At 40.1% G+C, this 15608-nt stretch overlaps 1 protein-coding gene across 14 annotated transcripts in view; it reads left to right on the top strand.

Moving 5' to 3' along the window:
- Positions 1 to 15608, top strand: part of NFIA (nuclear factor I A) — a 254670-nt gene that overhangs the window by 121459 nt on the left and 117603 nt on the right. The gene's annotated exons all lie outside the window — the stretch shown is intronic.

The following is a 15608-nucleotide window of genomic DNA, read 5'->3' as shown; positions in this document are numbered from 1 at the left end:
TTCAAAGGTCAGCTAAATGATAAATCCTGTTCTAAGTGTATATATAATACATACGAATGCACACTATAAATTCATTTTATAGATTTTCATTGAAGTGCTTCACAGTCTGATGATAATTTCAAAACGTTTCAAGTTTATCTGAGGTCGCTGATACAGTGAGTGATGAGGGAGAGCGGCGACGGGAGAGGCAGCGGGAGGAGGTTGCGTCCCTTTTGGCCGAGGGGAAAAGAGCAGCATTGCCAGCATTTGCCTATTGAATATGGTGAAAACCCATTGGGTTTTTCCTCTTAAGAAGTCAGTTGGACAGCAGCAGCCTTCTCCTACGGCCAAAGTCACTCCTGTTGATTTCAATAGGAATAGGCCCTCGTATCGCGCTATTGACTTCTCCTTTGTTTCCCTGAGAGCACGTAGGGTGAATGTGTGCGGAGCGCAGCTGCCGGGGGTTGTGCTGCCACCGGGAAGCTGGAACACTTTCTTGTGTGGACAGTGTGATCCATAACCCTCGGCCCACAGGTTAAGAGCGTTTCTAACAGAGAAAATGGAGAAACTCGTCTGGAAGTGCTCCCAGAATGCACATCCACTCGTGCTCTTTTTTCTTTCCGTGGGAAAAGATGGATTCAACCAAGGCAACTGTAAATAATAGAATTGACTGGAGGCATTTTTAGATGCACGAATGCTAAAATGGATGTTCTCTGACATATAAGGAGAGGAGTCTTTTATTCCTCTCCGGATGGTATAATTTATTTAAGTTTGGTGGTCCTGATATGTCTTTACTGGGAGTGGGAGTAACAGTTAAAAAAGAGGTAGCAGTCAAGGAAACTGAAGGACTCTCATCTCTTTCTCAAAATAATAAGTATTTTAAAGTAGACCCAATGTTTCTTGTACTGGACTAAATAAAGCATTCCGGAATAAAACAAACATGTCTTCCCATTTAGGCTTTCATTGCACAAGTCCTGTTGAAATTTATACTAAGAAGGCTTGAGAATTCCCCTCCCATAGACGATCCCAGTGTCCGGCATTGTGTCCAGCCTGCTTCGCGCTGGGGGACAAACACAGCTGGGTGCTCAGGTTTGTGCTCCCAGGAGCTGCAGGAAGAGCTGCTGGTGGTAGGAGGTCATCAAATGGAAACGTCTCACGTGCGTCATCTGCGTGACTGTGAGAAGCAAGTCTAGTTTTAACGGCGCTTTCTGAAGTGTTACCGGCAATACAGTTGCTCTTTTCACTGGATAGTGCTTACTTTTCTTTGGGATCACAAATATTTGAATACAATTATTCAGTCAGCTGGACATCTTTTTCCTCCCATTTCAGCTCGAACAGTAGTAGAATTTAGTGTTGATTTAAAAGACTGTCTGCCTTAAAGCAGATTGCAGAGTTTGCACACTGTGAATTGTAATTAAAGTGTAAGGGGTGCTTATTATGTCAACAACTGGCATGAGAACCCCCGAGCAGCAGGTGACCCCAAACATGTGACGTTTGTGACAGCTAGGATCCTTCTTTCACTGGTTTAGCAATCTGAAAGACCAAATTGAAAGAAGCCCAGAGGCTGTATATTTCATTAAGTCCCAAGGGAAGTGTGGGATACAGCTTCCTTCTGCTTTGCTGGGACGTAGCCAAAAACTTTCTAGAGGCTCTGTTTTTGACAGAGGCTTGCTGAAGGGGGGGGGGGGAACCTTCCACCAATCACCCATAGGACCATAAATTTGACATTTCCCACAGTTTCTTTGAGGCACTGATGTTGCTGTGTCAGCAGTATGTCCCAAATCTTGTGTTGTATTGTTTGAAAAGGAACAGTCAAACTTTCAGGGGAGCTGAAATGTTTTTCTTCATTGTCCAACAGTTCCTCTGCTGCAAAACCACAAAGGATTATAAAACACACCTCTCAAAACAGGGGCTGCTTTTATCAAAAGTAGGTACCGCGCACATTCACAGAGCATACATCATTTTCTGACGCGGCAGACCATAGTTGATAACATTTCATCCAACTTATAAAGCAGACATGAGAGTATAATTTATAGACGCATATGACCTGATTACAGGAATGATAAGAAAAGGAGCCTTATGAAAATACTGCGCTAAATTTATCCCCAGTGTAATTCTAGTTGGGTTATGTCAAGAATAAGCTTGGCCCAAAGACTAAATTATATGGTTTGTAACACAGCCTATAATTTATTTTTAAATAATTGTAAGTTTAGTGTTAAACAAATTCTTCGGCCTCAGACCCTGCCCCGTACCCCACCAATCTTTTTGTGGGTGACCCGTGGTGCAGCCGGTAAACCCTTGCTCTTTCAGAGCGACAGGCTCTGCGGGAGAGCAGGCAGCTCTTCTGTCTGCCAGCGTTTCCCTTTCTCACTGGTTCAGTGGGGAGACTTTTCATCTTTGTTAAGAAATTTTGACTTATTTTTTTCCAAAAGGTTTTGAAAATAGCAAGTGCACGCTCGTTCTCATGTAACTGGTTACCCTCACGCACCTATCCATCTATCCTATGCTACAACAGCATTTTCTTCCAGCTGTTTTATGTGCCGACCGATTCCAGATACTTCACTTAACTTTGGTGGCACCTCAATCCAATGATGGCAGAGGGGTTTTCTTGTCCTCCTTAAGTCAGTTTGCATATATGGGTTTTTAATTAGCCAAGGAAGGAGGAAGGGTTTAGGATTCTTGACTCCTGAACGTGACCATTGTCAGTTCTACTGATCTAGTAAGTATTTCCAGTCAAGTTACTTAACCTATAGAGTCATGCTCCACCTACAGAGATACTACAGTAACTAGCATTTTATAAAGAAAATAGATCAAGTTAGATAAAGATAAAATAGGTTTAATAGTACTTGTATTTCAAAAGAGTATTTTGAGAATTAATGTTGATGAAAGTCTTTGATCTTGGATGAAAGATGCTTTAGAAATGTAAAATATCTTTGTTATTTGTCATCTTTGCGGCTGTGAAATTTTCCTCAGAAATTAAATTTTTGAAAACACATGCAGAAGGTTTCAGTGTAGACCTGATTGTTTATTTTTTTAAGTAGACTTTCAGAAAAAGTGACTGGGTTGTTTGTGATTACACATGGTACAATATGTCAGTGTAGATGCAAGTAATCTGGAGTTGTTAATACATCTTCCCATGTCATTCCTCGTTTTGACTTCATATTTTAATGCTATTAAAAAAAAATTACTGAAATGCTGAAATTTTGGAAGTAGTTGCTGAGCCCTTCCTGTGTAGTTTGCCTGATGTGAAACCATGCGTTGTAATCATTCTCGCAGGATTGCATTTTTATTTCGAACCCTACATGCAGAGTGCAGTTGGACTCTGCAACTGAGACAGAATTAGGTCCGACAAAGAGCTTCAACAGAATCTTTGCCATCTCTCAGCTCTGGCCCAGGGCAGTGGTAGACTTAATGGCTTTGCATTTCATTTCAGTACAGTATGATAAAGACCTGCAAACAACCTCTGCCCTGCCAACAAATAAATGGGGGAAAATACTGTTAAAAATGGCAGAGGTAATAGTCATAAGTCAATGAGGTGGTTATGTTTGGTCTCTTTTTAAATTTTGGGCAACTCATTTCTTTCGAAAAGTTGACTTCTGAGTGAACGGTTTTCCAAATGTAATGCTGTACCTTTAACTTTTTGGAAGGTCTGTTTCTGAAAAAAAAAAACAAAACAAAAACAAACCAAAACCAAACCCAACCAAAAACCAAACCAACTTCAGTAATATTTTTATCTGGGAAATTTTAGCTTTTTTTTGTCCAACTGAAGTTTTCAGGCTCTGTAACGTACTGCTTGCTAAAAGGCACACTCGACAATGCATTAAGTACAACAGAATATTCCTTTGCAGGATTCCCTTTGTTGCAGACATTATTTATGACATTTTAGTCAATATTTGCATGGCAGACTGTCCAAAATTATTTTGTTTTAGGCACATCACTGATAACTGGACCCATACTCTTTATCATTCTTTTACATTCATTAGTCACTCTGTAGTGTTTTTAACATTTTAAAACACTCATGCAATTCAAAGGAAAATAGATTTCAGCCAAAACGCCTTCAAAATTATCTTTTTTCCTTTGAGTTATTCAGCGATTTTTAACACTTCGTATGTTTGATGTTTTTTTCTTTAGTCTCAGCAAGGCAAAGTTTTTGCAGGCTTTGACTATGCTAAAGATAGGATTTTGATAGAAAAAATGTGAGGTAAACTGAACTTAATGTGAAAATGTTATCAGACATAGTGTAAGGTGTAGCCAGCCAAAAAACCTGGCTATTTGCCTTCTGTGTAAAAGGTAATTTAAAAAAAAAAAATTACAACAAAACTAATTAGCAGATATTCTAATGCAAGAAAATGTTGCTGTTAGTAAAGTTTCTTCAATATGCCAGAAAGCAGATGGTGGCAATGGAATAGCGTTTTCTTTTGCCAGCTTTTCTATATGCTTTCTAAACCTGCAAGAGCTTTTGCTATTCAGTATTCAAATTTCTGACACTCTATGATCTTTTTCATCTTAAAACAGAAATAGAAACTGAAACTTAAAAATGTAATCAAGTCAAGCTGTCTGTTCATCAGATCATAACCATGGCTTTAAAAGTTTGATTAAAATTTTGTCTGCACAGTGTACTTACGGGTTTTGAGAGCTCTGGACTTTCCTGGTTTTAATTTTCATCCTCAAAATTTAGTTTTGCAGCACTGGGACCAAGTAAAAATGGATTTTAGGTTGTATTTTCAGAGGGAACACATTAAGCTTAATCTTTTTCCGTGTGTGTGTGGGGAGGGGATCCTACCATATATATATATATATATATATATGTCCAACTCTTTCATGTATTTGTAATGATCCATTGTCCTTTGAGGTGTAGGTACAGTCCATTTCTCCCTGATTTATGGTGATCATACCTTAGATTTTGCTGTAACTCAGTGTGGTGGCTCTGTACCGAGCCTGCAGGATGTTACTTCTCTCTGAGTTTTAACTTTATCTTCCTCTTGCGTGGCTTACAAACACAGCAGAAACACAGAACAAGTAGGCTGTATACCAAAAGGCTGCTTTTTTTTCTGCCCGAGCCTATGTTGTTGATGCCAACATGATACTGATGCAACAAAACACGTCCCGATTTTTATGGTAATTCTCTGTTCTTCTTTGCAGTCTACAATATTGTGAGAGTAGAAACATATCCACGGAGCGGCAATCAGTGGCAATTCTTTGTGGGCAAAATCTTCTGACTTTTCAGTTTGAGAAAGGCTTTGGGCTGATGGCAATATTCCTGCAATTATTTTCAAAAAAAAAGGCAAGTGAGAGGAAGGGAGAGAGGGAGGAAAGGAAACTATCGAGCAGGTTTTTCTGCTGTGTAATTTTATATATCTTTTTGTCAGCAGTTTAATTTCGCATAAAGCTTAGGAAAACCTGAAATGGAAATTTTTTGCATGCCACGTTGAACTCCTCAGAGTGCACAGAACAAGGACAAGACAACTGCCAGAAAAAAAAAAAATAAGATTTGGCTACTACAACCAAATATGTACTTAACAGGGGCTGAATTGGGAGCCAAGAGGAAAAGTGTCAGGTACATGAAAATCAGAGTGAGTTGTGAAAACGGGGCTGCTAGTGGAGATCCGTAATAAAAAAATAGTACCTAAACTTTGTTCAGATTGCCCCAACTGTAACTTGATACTAATCTGTTACTGACAAAAACTCCATGGAATGTTAGTTCACCTTTTGTTTACTGCTTAAATAATCACACATCTTTTTATTATATCGACATCATTTTTCCCTGTGTGAAATAGAATAATTCTTAATAGGGAAAATGGGCGCATTCTTCGAGATACTACTTCTTTTTAAGTATTCTTTATCCTGTCTGATGTGTAGATTCCTACTTGAATTTTCATTTAATCACAGGAAAATTTTACACCTGTCCTTTAGGAGAAAGAGAAGCGGGAGAGGTTGAAAAAGGAGGAGGCGGTCACGGCTTTTGCTGTTTGTTGATTTGGTGAAGGATTTTCTTTGTTTTTGCTGGCTGATGAAGTCTTGAATGTCTCTGGCTGCAGAGAGACCTTAGCAAGAGGCACAGACCGAAATACGTGAATACTCTGATGGTCTCCAGAAACAGCTAGGTTATTCACGTAATGTTAGAGGAGTGAGCTTTGGAAAGCAGTTTAAGAAGGCTGCGCTCATTGTCAGGGAGTGGGGTTTATTTGGCTTTTTGATGGAGAACAGGTTTGAAAAATTCTTTATTCCTGTCTGCTACTGAAAATTTAGAGAGCCTCCTTGGTCGTGACCTTGTAGCACCATGCGTCTTGGCCAGAGGAGAGGTACCAGACCGGCAGCTACTGCTTGGGCAGTGCGGATAAAGAATGAGGATGGGCAGCGACGAGAATAGTCTGGGAATACGCAGCTCCCTGCCTTGGGTCCCATAAGGATGAGTTTGTCACAATAAATAAATAACAAGGGGATGGTGGGGGATAGAGATTAATTGGGTGACTGTACTACCGCCAATGGAGTCTCACCATATGGTGGACATAATCCTGCTTTGCTGATGTTGGTTGACTCACTAGTGTAAAATTGCATAGAAGCAAACCTGGAGACTTTGACCAAAGCTACCAGATCTGCTCATCACACAGTTTCATCTTCCCTTGCCTTTATACATGATGTCAGGCATTGCAAAACCAGCTATTTAGTCACCCTAAATACTGTTGTTGTTATTGTTAGAATGAATGAGAAAATACTCCAGAAAGAAGTGTAGAAATGATTTCTTGTTTTTCAAAATACTTAGTAAAAAAAAAAAAAGGCAAGAAAAACAGAAGCTGAGAATGATTGGAAAATATCCCTTCTAGGTGACTTTGAATCCACTCTAACAAGTAATTTTCTATATAATGTAGTTCAAGGCTTCCTAAGCGGTCAGTGCCGTTCCCATTGTAATGGCTGTATTGGTGGGAATGATACTTTATTATCTAGCGCAGCGGCTTGAGAGCTCAGCCCCGTGCTTTTTACTCCTTTTAGTAACTGTGCCTCTGAAGGTAAATCACTTAACCTCTACGTGCCTCCTTCATCCCTGCGTAACGTGGGCATAGTTATGCTCACCTTTCCCACAGAGGTATTGTAAAGCTTAGTTTAATGTTAATAAGATGTTTTAATTTCCAGGATAAAAGGATGTTCTATAAATATACATTAGAAGTAATAATAGTTTTAATGTATGCCATTATTTTATAACAGTGCTTTTCTAGTTTTAGAAATTTTTTAGTGGTTTGAAGTTATTACAGAATCCGTTTTTGTTAATTAAAGATTGACATTCGGGCAAAATTTGTTGAATTGTTCTATAAATTCAGATCCGTGTGCACTGAGCATGCCCACAGCCGTGCTCACCTGCACTTTGGGATCATCAGTATGGCCCTTCGGCTTTTAAAACAACTCTTTGATGCATGTGCTCAGAAGTTTGATGGCTTCTAAATAGAATGGTTCAAATATTTCAAAGCACTTGAGATTCGTATAGTGTGAAGCAATTTAAAATTATTGTACTGCAATTAATTTTAAATAACTGAGCACTGCATATGTCTAGAAACCCATACAGATACAAATGGAAGCTCTCTAAAAATTGAAATGATTCAATAAATTTAAATCACTCCGAAGAAATGGATGTAAGTACTGTAAATCATTTTGTGAGGGGGATAAGCAAATTTTCTAGAAGTGAATCTGAGGGTAGAGACTCTAATTAGATTTTTTATTTTGGGGTTTATGATGATGAAATGTAGGTTAATTTATATTTCCCAGGGATACGAGGGCAGCTCTTGTTGATCCATATGGTTTCTTGTAGCTCTTACATAGGCTGCTTTTTTTTTTTAATTTCCCAAGATTACAGAAACTTAGCAATCCAACTTTGCACATATTTTTTTCCATTACAAATATCTTTCCCTCCAAATCTGTATAAAAAGACATGAGAAAAATATTGGTCCACAGCTAGAAATGCCAAGTATATTTTTAAATGCAGCTAAAAAAATACTGCAGAATTAAAACATTGTGCAGCATGTAAGCTAACATTTTTATGGAGCTGGGCCGCTCAATGAATATGAATTTTTGTATGCTTAAATCACTGATTCAGGTACGACCTGTATCTGTAGGTACCAAAGTGGATTACTGTCTGATAGCTGTTCCTTAGCTTAGAGCATGTTCTCTGCCCTTTCCTTGCAGATGTATTCGAAAGATGCTATCTGATGTAGGAAGGCTGGTAAAAATACTGATGCGAGACCTATCGGAAAGTAATGTCATTTCCATTGGCTTCAGCTCAGCTCCAGGAAAATCCGCGTGCCGGTTCCTCCTTCTGCCGTGGTTGCGTGCAGCTCTCCGCGCTGGGCGCTTAGCTCTAGGATTACAATTCCTCCCAAGTATCGGAGCCAGAAATTAGAAATTAGTGCTATCGCCGACACTTGCCTGACCCTTCCTTTTCACTGTTTCCTGAACAGCCACATTAAAAATAAGAGTAGGACGGCGCAGTCCCTCTTCGTGCAAGCGCTCGGCACTCGCTGTTGGCACGCGTGCTTCCTCCGGAGACATTGCCACCTCTCGGCAAAAGGCTCGTGAGGGTCCAGATGCCATCCCGCACCGGCAGCAAGGTCTCCCAGCTCCTCGGGGTGGGACAGAGCCTTTTGTGGGCGAGGGTGCTGCACCGCCAAGGTTGTTGTGGTGGTCTGGGGAGAAAATTTATTTTTGAATTTGCTCCCCGTCTGGTGGGCTCTTCCCAAGCGGAGGAGCCGCAGAAAGCATGAGGGGCCCCTCTGCAGGGTCTTCCTTAAGGCCTTACCTTAGTTTTAGACAGTTGTCATTATCTTTGTCTAAAGGTCATGGCTAAATTGAATAAAAGGAAAGCTGTGTGTTCCTGTCGATGCACAATGGCAGTATTGACTTTCCTAATCCAGTTTGCTGAGGGGTGAGAGAATTAAATTAGATATCTAAGCACAGAAATTGAGAGCCTTTGAAAACAAAGATAAGGAGACAGCCTGTATTTTCCTTTTCCTGGGAGCTCTGGGCTCAAGATTTTGCAGGTGTGTCATCTGATCCATGGCTTGCATCGATCAAAACTGTGCCAATGCATATTTAATTAGCAAGGGGACCCTGGATGCATTATGGCCATCATCCCTATATTGAATGGACTGTCAGACTTTCTGAATGCTTCCCCACCCCGCCCCCCCCCGCTTCGTTGTTTGGGGAGCTTCTGCATTTTGTCTGAGCAGCTAAAAGTTTCTTTGTTTTTAGCTGGTGATGCATACAGCACCACTGAGGAGAATACAAACAAGTAAAGTCCTAAAGTGTTTATTTTGTCTAGGAAAAAGGGCTGAACCAATTTGAATCCTTTGGGTAAGGGATTTTTGTATCTCTTGGAATTAAAAAAAAAAACACAGTCGCATGATGTTTACTTTAAGAATATTTTATTATAACAAATAAAATCTGTGCTGTGGGATTTCTTAAGGAAGCCTTTGATGACAATTTGAATTAAGTCAAAATTAACGTTTGCTACTGCAAAGGAATAAATAGAAAATGTTCCAGAAATGAATCAGTAAGCAGGAATCAAAGGCTGTAAACTGTTTTAAAAACAAACATTTAGAAGTGAATCAAATACTTGTTTGTAATATCAAGGAACAAATATGGGAATACACAGATTCCCCACATTCTAGGCTATCACACGACAGCAGTAAATCATTTATGGGCTTGTGAGAACAAAGAAAGTTGATTTAAAATGAAACCATTTTGATACAGCTTTAGGGTCTTGCAGCCTCATGGTCAAGTTCCATGTTCTTATTTGCTATGACCAGGAAAGTAACGGGGAATTTCTGCATCCAAAAAAAAAAAAGTTAGCCGGAGAGTTGTGGAGATCTTTGTTTGCATCTACCTTGGTACAAAGCCGCCCCAGCAGACAGAGTGTTGCCTGATAAACAGATGTAATACACAAAGTCTGCTTACAATACCGAGCAACAGACTGTGGGCACATGTTTTGGTCTCATTCAAACTCATCAGCATAGTCTAGCTAGCTGTTTTGTTGCTAGTCTACTTACGGGGTAGCTTAGTAGCGTCTTACTGGTGAAGTAACAAGGAGGGTTTTTGCCACAAAAGTTTTGTGGCAAGGGCTCATGGGAAAATCATTTGCATACATCTTGTTACAAAGGCTGACTACTTCCTGGCTTAGACAAAGTGTTGCCTGATAAACAGACTTAACACACAAATGTCTGTCTGGAATAAACAACAGCAAGCTTTGATTTACATTTCCATTATCAAAGATAATCTCTTTCCCAGTGTACAGGAATTAAGAGTCCTCGCCTTATGAAAAAAAACCCCAAAAAAAACCAAAGCAGGCTGGCACCGCAGGGATTTTACCACTGCAGAACCTTATTCGTGAGCTGCGGGGATGGGGCGTATGGTACAGGGGGGTGGGAAATAAAACTGGGAATCTGGTATGGATATGTGCGTGTCTGACGGTGAGGTGTATGATAATGAAGCACTTTGAACTCCCTATAAAAGTTGACTTGAAAGCGATGGCTGGAGTTGAACGGAGAGCCAGGCCTTCCTTAAAAGAAAGAGTAGTAGCCACTGAAATAGCTGTAAATAATAATTGTAGCTCACATGGAGCAATCCCTATGTGTTTATGTTAGAATGCATAATGAAGGGAAAGTGAGTGTAAGAAAGCCTTGGTCCTGGTTCTGGGTTCTGTTTGTAAATCCCTTAAGCTCACCACGTAGGACTGTATATAAAGGAGCATGATTTAGATTTTTTTTTTTTTTAAACGTATATAAATCTTTGGTAGAATCCATGCCCAAAATTATAGATGAAAAATTTATTGCATGAACACAACCCAGCCGTATAAATATTTTATTACAAATAGGACTCTGAAACTTGAATAAAATATGTCAGTTTATTATACAATATTTCCCCCCTAAAACATGATATGAATGGAAAATTTAACTTGGGCACTTCTGCGGTGCTTCTGCGAGGTGTTGGGCTGGCAGCGGAGGAGAGGGAGTCCGCTTTATTCAGCTGCAGAGCAGGCTCAGCATGGGCAGTGGCAGCGCAGCCTCGCTCATTTGGCGTCGCCGGTAATTTTTTTTCTCCCCTATGCGGGGATCACCTTTACTGTTTAGAGGATAGATGCATCTGCACCTGAGTTAGCACACTGGCTGCTAGCGAGGGCTCAGTTTCTGGCGGGAGCTGGCTCTACATAGGTAAAAAATAATCTGGACACCCGTTAATTCAGTTTGCGCAGACCAGCAGACAATCAGGCCAGTCCCTGGAGGTCATTGCCACCCCAGGCTGGATTCAGCACACCCTGGGAAACACGGCGTGGCGAGAAAGTGCGAGTGCCCAAGAAAGCGTCCTGTTTCTGCAAAGCCAGGTAGCGGTGGAATGGTTTATCACTGGGAAGTGCCATGACACTCGAAGTGGGCTTTTTTGGTGGAGGAGCGTAACAGCTCTTCACCGTCTGTGTCACGGGCTACAAAAAAGAACAACATTGTCAGTCTGTTGACATTGGTCCTGTCCACGGGCCAGACTTTCCTGGGAAGGTTTTATTCTTTCCAAACAATGGAGCGCTCCCTTCCAGCGCTGCGAGCCCTGCTTCCACGCAGCCGTTGTGCAGCCCGGCTGGAGCTGCGTTCCTGCTGCAGCTGAAAAGGAAAATTGCGTATTGAAAAGTCCAGAGTTTCCAACCTGGAGCTGAAGGTCTCTGACCGCTTACGGTTTGCGATCAGGCAGACCTGGGTCTTGGGCGCAACCACCTCGGTCACGCCGGGTTAGCATATGCTTAAGAAACAGATCCGAAGAGGAATGGAGAATAGAAACGTAGTAGGAAATGCTACTTCAGAAAACCTAGCCTGTTTTGTTGTTGTTTTTTTTTCCTTTATCCCTTAATCACAGTTGATTCTTGGAAGTAGGGAGTAAAATAGCTTCAACGTGCTTTTTATCCTGTTTCCCCATGATTACAGTTGCTACCAGATCCCCTTGAGCTTCTCTTGTCCGGTAACCTTGACTCCAGTGTACATACTCACGCTCACTCTGGCTAGTTCAGGGTTAAAAATTCCAACCACTAACTTTTCTTTAACTAAAAAAGCCCCCAAATAAAACCCATTGTGCTATTCAAGGTTAAGCTTCCTTAAATATAAAACTAGATTCCTTGGTGATTTTTTTTTTTTTTTTAAATCAGCAACCTTAATAGTGGTTCCTCACTATACTATTTCCAACTCCATCTGAAATCATTTAAATCCTCCCCTTAATAACACGCACTTTATTGTAATATACAGATTCTTTGGCTTCCTACCAGCCTTAGCTTAAGGCACCAATGAAACTCGTTGCCGCAGGGGGCCGTGGATTCAAGAGGGGCTCGCATCTACTGTATATTTTGTTTTGTATGTTTTCCAATGGCTCTAATTATTGCAGGTGGTAGAATTTAACTGGCAGTGTTGTTGCTAAAGAAAATAGGCATAAAGTGTATACTGTTTTGCAGAGTGGCTATCAAATATATAGAAAAGAGAAAATCAAATGAATTGTTAAACTGCTCTATAGTAAGTGATTTTATTGATTTAATGCAAATGCTTATGAAAATGATCTTCCATTTATATCAATTATGTATGGGCAAAAATTAATTTATTCCTCCGGTCACCTGTTTGGCTAACTGACTCAGCAGGACGGACATTCCCCCTCCCATTGTAGCCGAGCCCGCAAAACACTAAACATTCAGAAGACTGGAATTTTAAAGTTTCCATGTGCAAAACAACAAAAAAGCCCCGACAGGAGTTACTGCCAACTGCTGAAAAAGCAGAGAGCGAGCAGTGGAGGCTGAGCAAGACTCTCTCATTCTAGGCAAGACTGTAAAATACAACGGCTCTGATTTTGCCAATCCCTTAACCATGTGGCAGCACATTTATATGTACCGGATCATCTGCGGCATCTGAATAAAATCAGGGAAGCAAAATTCTGCATATAAACATTTTGGCTAAGTGCCTTAACTCAGTCTTCTTATCTGGGGTTTCCACAAGATGCCACCTTGCATAACAATGCTGAGCGTATGCTTGCCCAGTACATGTTTTCGGTAGCCTCCCGTGATCTTTACCGCACTATAGACTGGTTTTAATTCTGCCTCATCCTGCATTTTATTGCCCCGTGCCTCTCCATAAAGAATAGTGTGTAAAGCCTTTGTTGTCTTTTTTAGAAATTAATATTTAATTTCGGCAGAAGGGGTGGGTTACAGGAAAACAGAATTGGGAAAAATGTTATCGCACTAGCCAGAGTAATAAAAGAAGAAAGTTAAGATTCAGTATGCAAACAAACGTCCTACGGCCAGTAGAGTCTCTCTTGTGCCACTGGCTTTGGTGTTGGAAAAACAGCACTCAACACAAACAAAAGTACTTTGTTTCTCAAAATCCAGGAGCAGCTCTGGCTCTGCCTGCTGCCCACCGGCTGCAGGGCTGTGCCGGGGAGCGAGGGTGCCAGGCTGAGCATGCCAGCGCCGAGCCCGGCTCCTGCCGCTGCCACCGAGCCCTTGTCCCTCTCGCTGCTTCGCTGGATTGTTTAAAATTTTGAAAGGAAAGCGTGTGTTCAGTCCCATATTTCTGCAGTAACTTTTTCAAATATAGAAATTTTTGTGGAATTCTGACCCTACGTAAAGCTCCAACGCTGATCAAACGGTGGCTTGCTGGAGGGAAAGGAAAACCTAAAAAATAAGCAAAAGCCTAATGCCTGCCCTATAAAATGAAATCCATTGAATATTGACATTGAATGTTAACTAAATATTTTACATTCCTAATATTTTACCTTTGTTTCTACCTTTGTAGTATCGGAAACATGAAACTTCTTGCCAAAATCTGATGTCCAGAATATAGCAGCACTGTGCGTGTTACCCCGTAGTCCATCTGCTGTCACTGATTTGAGCTTCAGTTAAAGATAACCCAGAAGATCAATATTTAAAACAAAATTGCAGAAGTGAGAATATTTTTTTTCCACTGAGCTTCATGGGAGAAATTATTAAAAATAATAAATACAAAAGAGAGGAAACAGATTCCGGGCACACTGGGAAACATCACTTTGTAGGAGAATTTAATTGATTTTACATAGAAGTGTCAGGATGGAAGCTTTCTTTGCTAAATATTCTGAGTGTTTATATTCTGAAATTTATCAAAATTTGTTTTGTGAGCACTTTTTTTTACTTATAGTTTTTAATTTATACAAGTTTGTCCTCTAAGCTTCTGAATGATACCTAATGCATACGGTCAGCAGGTAAAAAAAAAATTTGAATATTTAAAATAGGCATTTTCTTTATAGTGCTCTGTGGTAATTAAAATCTTCATTTGCTTAAAAGCAAGGAACCTTTTTAAAGCAATAAATTAGCATTGCTTGACCCAGGGTCACTAGTAGTACTGCTTCTTCCAGCGCTATTAATACCTCAAAGAAAAAGAAGGGGTGGTGTTATCAGTCTGTTGCAATAGAAGTAAGATTTTCAATTTAATCACAGTTAAGTGTCATGACCTTTTGATCTTGCATTGACTTCTTACTGAAATGTGGTCAAATTTCAGACAGCTAATTCCAAACTCTGCAAAGTCAAGGTGGTGTCAGAAGATAGGTTTGCCACGATTGGGGGTATTTTTGGTGCAGTAGCAAGTGGTTTCATTTCCTAAGTTTTGTTTCACAGCAAAAACTTTTTTTTTAGGGGATCAATAAATAACAGAACAATTTCGGGGTGGGGTGGGGGAGAAATCTTTTTCTATTTCTATTAATTGCAAAAAACAGTAATTTGAGGGATTTTTTTTTAATTTTTTTTTCACACAGGTAAAGGGACCTTTTTTCCCAATTCATAGTGATAGAAATAATTAATAAGGAAAATACTATTTGACTAAAGCTTCTACTAAGAATAATTTTTGAAGCAAAGAGCGATCATCTTCACATAAAGTAGAGTTAATAATGTGTAAAAAATGCAAAATGCTCATATTTACACATATCCTTTTATAGGCCATTTTATTATTTTAGGCAAATAAATTGTGTTGGTTGGAGAGCGTTAGCTGGGAGTTTGTAGGACCCGTTATTTGCACAAGTTCTAAAGCAGTTCATCCAGTGTCTGGTCTCATTTATAGCACTGCAAATCGGGGCAATGCCGTACATTTCAGTGATCTCCTCGTACTGTAACCATTGCGAAAGTATGACAAAAATCAGCTCTTCTATCAGTTTTGCAGGTTTTGTTCCAGAAATGTGTAGACAACAATCTTCACGACTTTGTAGGGTTGCTTAGTTACCTTTATATGCCTGCTCGAAAATATGTTTTGAGACTTTACTATGTGTTGGATTAAGGCTCTGGTTTGTATACAACATAGAGGCTGCATTATAAAAAAACCATGTAGGAGAGTAGTTTAAATATGCCTTCTCTAAAAAGAAGGATTCTCAAAGCTTAATTTATGCTAACACACACACACACCAAGCACTCTGTGTAGTGCCATAAACAAGATTCCCTTTTTTTTTTTCTAGCAAAAATATTACCTAGGCACGGGACTTTTGCATTATCATGTCCTAGTGCAACACTCCTGTCCTTAGTTTGTACTCTCAGCCTTTTGAGGAAGTCTGGCGCCTCTGATCTATTTTCCACAGCAGACCCTGTAATTTTTGGCTGTATTTTA

The sequence above is a fragment of the Balearica regulorum genome, chromosome 8, assembly GCF_011004875.1.
Source record: "Balearica regulorum gibbericeps isolate bBalReg1 chromosome 8, bBalReg1.pri, whole genome shotgun sequence".
NCBI classification, from domain to species: Eukaryota; Metazoa; Chordata; class Aves; order Gruiformes; family Gruidae; genus Balearica; species Balearica regulorum.
Note: the sequence above shows the minus strand (reverse complement) of the source record. Positions and strands in the feature narration are given on the sequence as shown.